The following is an 11,138-nucleotide window of genomic DNA, read 5'->3' on the forward strand; positions in this document are numbered from 1 at the left end:
GTTTATATATATTAAAAAACATAAACACATAACTTATTTCAAAAAGTTACAATTGGAAATTTCAAAATGCAGTACCACCCGGCTTCTCATGGTTGGTTTAAAGGGGATTGATAACTGAGTAGTGGAGCATCCATGTGCTTCCAAATCCTTCTCTATTAACAAAACCCAACATAATCATAAAAAATTATATTTTGTTTGTCTCAAGCTGGAGGCTAGCTAGCTAGACCCGCTAGGAATATTCTAATCACCAATTAAGCATTGATCACCAAGTAATTAAGTTGCCTATATATAAGGGAAGCAACCCTGAAGGCTGTAGCTAACTAACTCATAATTCATAAAGAAAAAACGCAACCATGTATGCTTCAACTTCCTTCACTTCACACATAGTTCATGACCTTGTCATACAATCTCACTCAAGAAGGTTACTCATGCTCCAAATCCACTTGCTCATCACGATTCCTCACCACCTCCAACAAGCGATTTATACCTCGGAAACAGTTCTTTCGATGCCAACGTTGTCATGGTCCTCTCCGTCCTCCTATGCGCACTTATTTGCTCCTTAGGATTGAACGCAATCATAAGGTGTGCTTTGAGGTGTTCCGATTTGGTAATCAACGACTCATCATCGTCGTCAAATCCTAGCCCTTCATCATCATCAAGTAGTCGATTGGCCAACACGGGAATCAAGAAGAAAGCTTTGAAGACTTTTCCGATAATCACATACGAGTCAACTGAGTTAAACAAAGTACCTGGTTTGGACACGAGTGTGTGATATGCCTCTCGGACTTCACAAATGGTGAAAAGTTGCGCATTCTGCCAAAATGCAACCATGGCTTCCATGTTAGCTGCATTGACAAGTGGCTCACTTCTCATTCATCTTGCCCCAAGTGCAGACACTGCCTAATTCACACGTGCCAAAAGATTGTTGGCGGAACTACTCATCATCCTCCTCCTCTTCTACCTCAAACCATTATAAGGATTGAACCACTGGACCCAGAAACCATGGTGCGTAATTATATATAGATAGCAACCAAACTAAATTAGTATGCATAGAACTTTGTTACGGTTCTGTTCTGTTCAGTGAAGCCAAAGGCTATATAGCTAATTAGCTACTCAACACCAATATTCACCATAAACAATAGGTGGTGGTAGTTGGTGATGAAAATTATGTTTATTTATTTTATTTTTATTTTTTTTTCACTTAGGATGCTTGTTCTTTTTGGAAAAGAAAAAATGAAGAGATCATCAAATTGTAACTGCATATTCTTTTTGGTTTCAATTACCTTTAATAAGGTTTAATTGCTGAGAAAATTAAAATTGAAGTAGTACCTAAGCTTTAATTTGTTGTCCAAATAACGTAGGTGGTCCTGTATCTAGTAACTTGTAATTTCACATATATCATGATTAGCGTTTTAATAATAAAAATGCTTGCTCGGCCATATAGATTTAACATTATCTTTTTAGTACTGGTCTGTTTATTAATTTTACTATTATATATTTTTATAACCAATGGATTTCACTTTTTAGTATTAGTTTTGTTCATACAATGATAACAGAGTAAGTTTATTTTAATACACATGGATTTAACAGGAGTAACAGAGCAATCAGAAGTTCAAAACCATATGATACAAATTTGCAAATTTGTAAATTTTCAACCATCAGCAACCAGCAAATTCAAAGTACAAGACAGATCTATCAACAACAGGAAATTACAATTTACAAAACATTCAGAACCAAACTTCAAACCAAGACCGAAGAAGAAGAATTGAAGAAAAATGGAACAAAAATTGAAGAAGTAATACCGAAGAAGAAAAGACCGAAGAACAACCAATTTCGGAACTTCAAACCAAGAAGACCGAGCCCTCAGTGAAGATGAAGAGGAGAAGCCACTAACCTGGGTTCCCATGCCGAGAAGCCAGTGAAGATGAAGAGAACATGCCGAGCAACTGGGTTCTGGACACGGGGGAAGAGGAAGAAGCGGCGGCGCTGAGGACCTGGGGACGGCGGCGGCGCTGACGACCTGGGACCGGCGGCGGGCGAAAAGGGCTAGGTTCCCTTTGCTTCAGAGTTCAGAGTTCTCCAATCCAGGGTGTGAGTGAGAGTGACGAAATGAATTGGGGGGAATAAGGTTGGTTCACACTTCACGGATCTGTTTCGTTTTTTTAACAAATAGAAAACGGCGTCGCTTTATTCGAACCGGTCGGTTACCGGTTCGGTCCAACCGACCGGTTTCTCGGCCGATTCGATGGTTTTTGTACGGTTTTTCTTCCAACGGTTTTGGATAATGGACCGGACCGTTTATAGTAATGGTTTTTTTGTGGCTTCTGCATTAGCATAGTCCAAAGTTTTTTATCGGAAAAAAAATAGAAGGAATGAAACAGAAAACACACAGGCACACACACCCTATTCTGCATAATCTGATTTAAACACTTTTGATTCTCTTGGTTCTTTTCGGAGGCCAAATCTGTGCATTTTTACAGTTTGAAATACCTTGGACTGTTTTGTCCTGCTTGTCTTGTTTGTGTAGTGCTAGTGACTTTGCCTTATTATACTAATGAGAGAGAATTTTTCTGGTGTGCATTTGCACATTGATGAGCTATCAGATTTATATCATGTGAAATCCAAGAAGTCGTAGAGATAGTTTACAGAAATATGAGCTGTAGTTTATAAAACAAACTTGGTAGGATACCAATTATAACTACCATTTCTTTGTTGTATTATTTCTCTTCATTTTGCTGGACTTGAGGCTTGGAATGTTATTGCTTAGACTGCAGCATCATGACAAGCTGGGATTTGTTATAGTTGTGCATTTAGTAATAATTGTGAAGATCGTTGATTGCTGGGCTAAAGTGTGTTGTTTATTGTCTGATATATATTGATATTTACATTATGCAGGCGTACAAGTAGTGGATTCTTAGACAATTGAAGATACCTGGAATCTTTTCCATCACAAATTCACTGCTCTTTGGGATGAGCACAGACATGGTGCGGGTGAGGCATATCTTCCAGCTATATATAACAATCCTAAGGTTCAGCTGCTTGTACAGAAGAAATACATGACAATTTGTTTCATGATAGTCTTGGGTTTGGTGCTGTCAAAATGATAAGGTGAAATTGCTAATCATCATTTTTAACCAGAATGCTATATGTTAATGGGACTTATTTTGTTAGTTAGATATAAAACTATTTGAGAACTTATGCTTAAATTGGGCAATTGACTTGATCAGACACTTTTTGACCAAAATGGCGACAATTTTGATTGTAGTTTGCATTCTTCCTATAAAAAATATGGAATGGTAATATTAGAATGTGTCTTTTGCATGACTCTAGTCTAAAGTGCTCGTGTGAGGAAACATATTAGGTATAAAATTCAATGACAATGTTGGAATTGCTCTCTACTTTCTAATGTGTATATAATCATTTACACTGATGTTTAGTTGAGGAACTTGTGATTCACAGTTTAGTCCCTACAATGTTCTGAAGAAGGCATATACACTTATTGGGCTCCAGAGGAGTATTAATCAAGGTGGATATTGTACATAGATCTTCAAGAACTAGTATCTTTTAATGTTCTGCAACTACAAGAGCCTATTCAATGGGACAAAGAGTGAGTGAATTTCACCTCGAGGCATTGCAACAGATGGTGTATGGAAGAGAGTTACAAATGGCACCACAATTGGATATCAGAGGCACAATTGGATATCAGAGGCTTTTGCTGTTTCCAAAAGTAAAATCTCAGCATTGATGCTTGTTATTAACAAGTCTAGAGCTGATCCACTGATATCATACTTGGGGATCTACATAGATCCAGTTACCATTTGGAGCAGCATATATGATGATACAGTATTAACAAGCCATTTCAATGCCATTCAAGTTATTCATATTATCACACAAGACAACTCTCATACTGGTACCTTCAACAGCTACAATGTAAACTTACTCAGTTATTTTTCTTGTAGTTGTATGTTACACAGAAATAGAAGAAATTTTTTGCTCATTTATGTATGTGTGAATTGGTATCTATTTTTCTCCCCATGTATTTTGTAGAATCTTGTAGAGGACTCGTCTCTCAATAAGGAGAGCAGTAATCTGTGTAAATTGCTGTGTAATTTACTTTCATAGTATCAAGAACAAATCTTCCAAGTTCCAATGGTCATTAACTTGCACGCATTGGCCTTCAAAATTTCTAAAATAAATTTTTTTTGTTGACATGTTTATTAATAAATCAAAGAAATTAATAAGTTCACTAATATGTATAAACTAAACTTCAGTAAATTAAAAAATGAACTAAGTGCAAAGCTCATTCTTTCACTTGTTCTATTTTAATTTGCTCATATCATAATATCCTTTTAATTGGATTTTATTTATTTATCATTATTTCTTAGTAGATTAGAACTTTAAAATGGTTGATAGAGATATTCATAGTAATTGAGAATGGAAGCAGCAAGGATGTAATCTTCTACCCCCTTCATTTGGAATTTGGATTATCCAAGCTCTCAATGATGTAGAGCGTGAACATAGAGTTTATACTGTGAAATATTCCTTCTCCCCCCCCCCCCCCCCCCCCCTTTTGAGACCTTCATTCAGCTTTGAACCTGGTTTGTATCTGCAGGTGTGACTGTAAATAAGATTCTGGAGGGAGAGATGTTCACTATGTCTCTAACCAAGCCCCTCAATGGCAATGCTAGACATCTAAGGCTTGCATCGACTATTCCTTTGAGCTCTACATTTCAGCCCATCATTCAGGTTTTAGAGAATACTACACATCATCACGTACTAGTTCATAGTCACAATTTATTTGTGTAAAATTTTAAGTGAAAATCATTTTACAGTGGCATAATTAAGGTACAAGAAGGTGGGAAATAATTTTAGTTATTTTCATTTTATGTTAGCCATGATTCATGAGAAAGAAATATTAGCTCCATTTAGTTTACTTGTTTGGATGGTGTCTCCATACTGAAAATTCTCTATTTCATTATACAGTCTTTGTGTATAATTTTTAGTCCTCTTTTTTTAATATCTGTGCCAGTTAATGGCATGACAAAGTAAAAGAGAAAAGAAAAAGATCATTCACTAAGGATCATGGCATCATGCTGAACTAACATATTTATTCAAAGATTTATTTCTAAATGAATAAATCAAATACAGATTGCGCACAATTTCAGGGATAGTAGTAGAAGCTAGACATCCCATATATTATGCATGGAGCCATGCCCACAAGTTAATATGATCACAAGCTATGCCTTGTTATTTTTGCTTTGAGTCCATCATTTAGGAGAGACATTCGCTCCACTCTTTTCGGTGTTAGTTTTCCTTGCATCCAGTTTGTAGCATCTGAAGTGCAGCTTTTGGTTGATCCATAGGAACCATGTGCCAGCTTCATTCACCTGTTTTTTCACAAAATAAAGTTATCAAAAGTGGATATAACAGTGTAACTCAAGAACACACCATTGAACACAAACCTTGAGGAACGCAGAGGTCCATGGCTTTTAAGAGTCCCTGCTGCCGCGCCATTACCAAAAATGGGACATTAGAAGCTGCTCCAAACTCCTTTGACCTGACCACTCCATTGCATGAACCCACCTTGAATTCCCTGAGCAATGAGAAACAAAAGCATTAAGAATGCTGATAATTGCACTTCTTTTTTGTCCTTCCAACACAACCAACTTTAGCTTCAAATTAATTGAGTGGCTGCAAAAGCTTACCAAGCCAATTGCATATGAGATCTTCTTCTCAGCATATACAAGAACCTGGCTTCCATCCTTAAGAAGCGTCGGAAATATGGTGATAAGTCTTCAAAAACTCTGCAATGAGATTGCCAAAACGTTTGCTTCCAGCAGGTGGCTCGTATGGAAAATAAGAACTATTTTTTAAAGTGCTTGCAAGATAAGCCAAAAAGGAATCTTCTCATCGGCAACAGAATTATCCTCAAAGGACAAATCTAGAGAGCTGCTGATCCCTTGAAATCAATTTTTAAGAAACTCAAAAATAACTTTGATCTGTCATATACAAATGGATTTTGCATCAATTTCCTTCAGGAAAACAGATATTATCTTCTTGAAATATCAAGCTTTAGAGAAGCACCTACCTAGGTAGGATTACGAAGTTGACAACCGTAAACTGATAAAGCATGAGAAATTCTGCCACCAGCCTTTCCATAGGCCCATGCTGTCCTTGCACAAATAGGCTGATCACCAGAAAGTCCCATAAAGAATTCAAACAGTGGAGGCTATTCTTCTCAATCTCGACCAATGCTGCAATATCTGTGTCACTAGCCTATACCAATATTTCTCATTAATATTGCACTTTCACTGGAGAATTGATGTATAGCCAAATATCTGTTTTCTAAATTCTAACCTAAAGAATTTTGGTTTGCTAAAGCTTTGTAATGCAGAAACCCCGTCGTTCAAACAACCTTTTGCAAACAGCTTGACCTGGTCGTCCTCCCATATTGAAGATCATAATTCCGGCAACTTTGATTACTGATATCCCCTCTTCAACCGCCCTAGCAATTAAACCCAAGCCAAACTAATCCTCCACAAAACCCTAAATACAAAGTAAAGTAAATATGAGAATGCTGCATTAAATCATCTAATACATCAATCAAAGATATTTCTACAAAGCCAAAACAACTTATCACAAGAGTGTATCAAGGATAAGTTGTGCAAGTAGAAGTAAAATCTTATTAATAAGATTCTTCTAGACTTCTAGTGGCTTGGAACATTTATGAATTATTTCATGAATAAATGGAAAAGGCTTGCTCTAAAGAACAATACGAATTATACAATAATAACTAAGCATGTGACTTAAAGAAAGTTGGAGCCAACCAAAAAATCCAGTGGTGTATAACTTTTTTCCTTTCAAATTGATGAGGTTCACATTAAAGTACCTAGCATGAAGAATGCAAGACATAATTGTCAAGCTCCAGCAAAAGAGCAAATGACCATCATAATAGAATAAGAATCCATTTACCTGAAGTGCACAATAATTACTCAATGCATGAAGGAATTCTTCACTTGCATTTTCTGTTATCATCTTAGACATTGCATCTGGATTTGGATTAAGAATCTGCATAAAGCCAACTTTAGCTTCAAATTAATTGAGTTGGCTGCACAAAGCTTACCAAGCCAATTGCATATGAGATCTTCTTCTCCAGCATATACAAGAACCTGGATTCCATCCTCAAGAAGAGCCGGGATTCCAACTTCGATATTTCTCATCCAGTCCTGCAGCATAGCATCATAGACTGTGCTACTACACGAAACAAAGTCCAAGTTCCTAACACCTAAAGCATCCGTAACTGTCTTCTTGTTTAAGAATGTCTCTACATTAGAGAAGTCATAACACAGATTTCCCTCACATTTCTTTCTAATGTCATAGTACTGCAGTTTCAATAGTAGAAGAATTCATAAGTGAAACTATGGTAGGTTTTTAGGTAAATAATTAGATTGGTAAGAAAAGTGTACTATGTTCTCTTATGATACGATACATTAATATTGCTGGTGATGGACATTATCCGACTGAAGATGGCATTGCATTTATATAATGAAGTCATACATGCATCTCCACCATCGGTACCTGACAAATACAATATAATTTAAGGGTGTCAAACAAGTAAAATTACATATTGTTTGAGCAATAAGCTGGTAAGTTTTCTCCCATCCTGTTTTTCTTTTCTAAGATCATTCATCATGGGGTTAAAAAATTTAATTTGTAACCTAACATAACATACCACAGCTTTTTATGGCATCTTTGCATGATGGGATCAACTTGCTGATACTATCATAATCAGACTTTTAATCAGTCATCTGTCTAATGCATAGTCTGTGTATGCTTAGTACTGAATTTCTGGATTGGTCAGACCATTACCAATAGCAAAACCCTGTTTATGAAATTGATCAAGAAAATTAGTATAATTATTATCAAGTAAAGTAATTAACAAACCTTGTAATGTACGTAGACAGTTTTGATACCTTGCGATTGATTATTATTCCTTCCTTTGCTTTGTTGCCTTGGTGAACCCTTGATGCAAGAGCTGGAATGTAGTGTCCAGCATATGACTCTCCAGTGATATAAAAATCATTCTTGACAAATAGAGGGTGCTCCTTGAAAAAAGCCTGCCATTGATGCAGAATAGGAGTCTACTAATTATTTTTACCACCATGCATTTTCACTTTATGAATTGTTTTGTTTAGTCACAATTATAAAATAGACTTTACCTGCAAGAAATCATAGAGATCATTGCTAACACCTGCTTCATCATGGTGGTTGTCATCATCATCAGAAGTATAACTAAAGCCTGTCCCAATAGGCTGGTCTACAAAAAGAATATTTGATGCCTAAAATCAAAAGTAAACATTGATGCCAACCATAACCAATAAAGCTTATGTAACAGTTTGATTCTCTGAGATAGGTGCTAGCCATAGCCCTATGTGTGAATGTGCTGAGAACATAAGTTATGACATTCTTTTTTGTTAACTATTCTCAAAAGCGAGGCATTTGCATGGAATGAACATGTTAAAGTAACATTTGAGAGAAAATGCAGGAGAAAATTTATAGGCACCTTGTCCCAGCCAAATTCATTCTAAACAAGAGACAAGTTCTTTGTGATTTGGAAAGGACCATTCTCATAAAATAAAGCAAGCTCACTGCTACACCCTGGTCCTCCGGTCAACCATATGACAATAGGGTCATCCTTCTTATTGAGAGATTCGAAGAAAAAGTAGAACATCCTGCACCATTGATTTGAAGAGAGTTTGGGGGGGGATTTCATGCAGTTAGGACCATAGATTAGTGCCTTAATATATGTATATTTTGGCTAAAAATAAGTTGATTTTCTTAATATGCAAGGAAACAGGCAAGCGTTGTTTATAAGCCTAAACCAGTACAAGTCATGTGATGATAAATAAATATTTGAGCCTTAATCATTTAAAGAATCTTTACAACTCATGAAACAGCTTGAGTTATATGAGAAAGTGGCAAGAAATTTAACCTTGTTAACCAAAATATCCAACTTCTTGGCAGTTATTTCTCTCAATAACTGCATAGAAGTGCTATAGAGCTTTCTTTGACATGAAGCTAGCAGAGAATTTGATAAGTAAATAACTCAATTTGAACTTTAAATTGCATAGCAGGGTTCATAAAAGAATTGCTATAGAGCTTTCTTTAACTAACCTTTTGGATCATTGATAGCCTTAGATCCAGCACAGCATAGTGAAAGAACTTGAAGCCTCAAGGATAACTTCAGAATAGACGGACTCTCATGATTATAAAAGAGTAGGGTCATCCCCGCAAGGAAACATGCTTTCAAGAAAGACGATGCCACTGAACTAAAAGAGTATAAAAGAACTAAATTTCAATCACCAAAAGAGTATAAATTCATACATAGTCAAATGGAGACATTAAATAATCCGGCAAACAAATACCAACACAAACGTAAACAAAATATAATGTCGTATGTCACTAGACGGTTCATATCCAGTTTAAGATAATAGTAGTACAAGAATAGAACCAACTCTTTATTATATCCCCATTTACTAATTAAACCTGATGATGTTCACATTGAATAACACAGCATATGGCCTTGCCTTGTTCTTTCTCCTGAGAAGAACAAACAGCACATCAAGTTTTAGTCTATCTGTGTCCATGATGTCTGGAAATTCTTTAACTTTCTCGGCAAAGCGTTCGAAAAGCTCATCAACTATTTCTGCTCCAAAGTGTTTCTCAATCATCCCTTGCAGTGCAGCTCTGAACCATGAAACAAATATTTGCACAGTTGGCAATGACACCATGTTCTTGAATTCCAATATTTCCATCCACTCAATGCTGAAACATTCATCACATCCTCTAAGAATTTCCTTCACAGCCTTAACAGAAGGGTATATCAAAGGCACATTGAATGAATCCACTTTTTCTTCACTAATTACTCCCTGCATTAATGATAATTAATCAATCAATTTGTTTCACTCTTCATTAGTAATCAAATAATCATTCAATAAAAAATTAAAACACAACACATTCAAATATTCAGTAATCAAATAATCATTGAACATGACATAAATAAAAAAAGCAGAAGAAGTTAGCAGTGAACTGACCGTCGAAGTCTAAGGTTTTTTTCTTGGTTAAGCTTCTGCTCTCTGAACTCGAAGGAAGGAAACTGGAATGGAAATGGATTTTTCTTCTGAGCAGTCTGAGAAGAGGGGGGCAGAATCGTGACGGAGACAGAGGCCAGGCGACGAACACAACTCAGAAGACGATGGTGGGTTAGAAGAATCTGCGACGACCAGACGAAGACGATGGTGACTGAGCGCCCGACGGACGGCGGCAGGAGCGCGATGGAGCAGATGAATACCAGGAACTGACGCGCCGAGCTCGAGGAAGAAGAAGCTGCAATTCTTGAAGAGGAAGAAGCACGGACGACCAGACGACGATGGTAGTGCCTGAGAGCGACGGACAGCGCAGTCCTTGTGGCAGTGGTGGAGAGGCTAGGGTTTCCTGTTTTAACTCCCTTTTTTGATTTGGGAGAAGCTGTTAAGATAGGGGTTTGGAAATTGGAATGAAGACTAAAGGTAAGGGGAAGGAAGGTCATCCGTGCGGGAACCAAAACGATATAGTTTAATCCAAAACGATAGCGTCTTGTGTGAGACGCACATTGAGACAGATGAGAGAGATGGAGGAGCAGAGAGACGGAGAAGTTTCTGAACCCACCCAGATAGAGAATAATTTTGATTTTTTATTTTTTTTATATATTTTTGTTTTGTTGTTTCAATTATTTGAAACTATAAAATTAGGATTAATTGAATTCTAAAATTTAATTAATTTAAAAGGGTATTTTTGTCTAATTAAATAAAGGAAGAATGTTTAACATTTTTTATAAAATTAAATAAATAAATATTTTTATTTTTATTTAATTAAAAGGTGTTTTAGTAAAAGTGGTGATATATTATATATTTAAAAAAAATTAAATGTTGACGTGGAAAATAAATTCTACATATCTTATTGTTATTTGTCTATATCGGTAAGTATGAATTTATTAGCAAACACCATAAATAAATATTTGTCTAGTGCAGATTTATTATTTTACTATATTAACTTTGATTATTTTATAGCTAATTATTAAGTTAAAATATAAATAAATA

The 11,138-nt window shown here is 36.0% G+C and overlaps 2 pseudogenes; one reads left to right on the plus strand and one right to left on the minus strand.

The window, feature by feature from the left end:
* The first annotated feature begins 353 nt into the window (after positions 1-353).
* Positions 354-1,124, plus strand: LOC112791160 (RING-H2 finger protein ATL78-like; annotated as a pseudogene).
* Positions 1,125-4,985: 3,861 nt separating this feature from the next.
* LOC112791157 (serine carboxypeptidase-like 48) lies at positions 4,986-10,707 on the minus strand (annotated as a pseudogene).
* Positions 10,708-11,138: the final 431 nt, after the last annotated feature.

Source organism: Arachis hypogaea, chromosome 3 (genome assembly GCF_003086295.3).
Source record: "Arachis hypogaea cultivar Tifrunner chromosome 3, arahy.Tifrunner.gnm2.J5K5, whole genome shotgun sequence".
Classification (NCBI taxonomy): domain Eukaryota; kingdom Viridiplantae; phylum Streptophyta; class Magnoliopsida; order Fabales; family Fabaceae; genus Arachis; species Arachis hypogaea.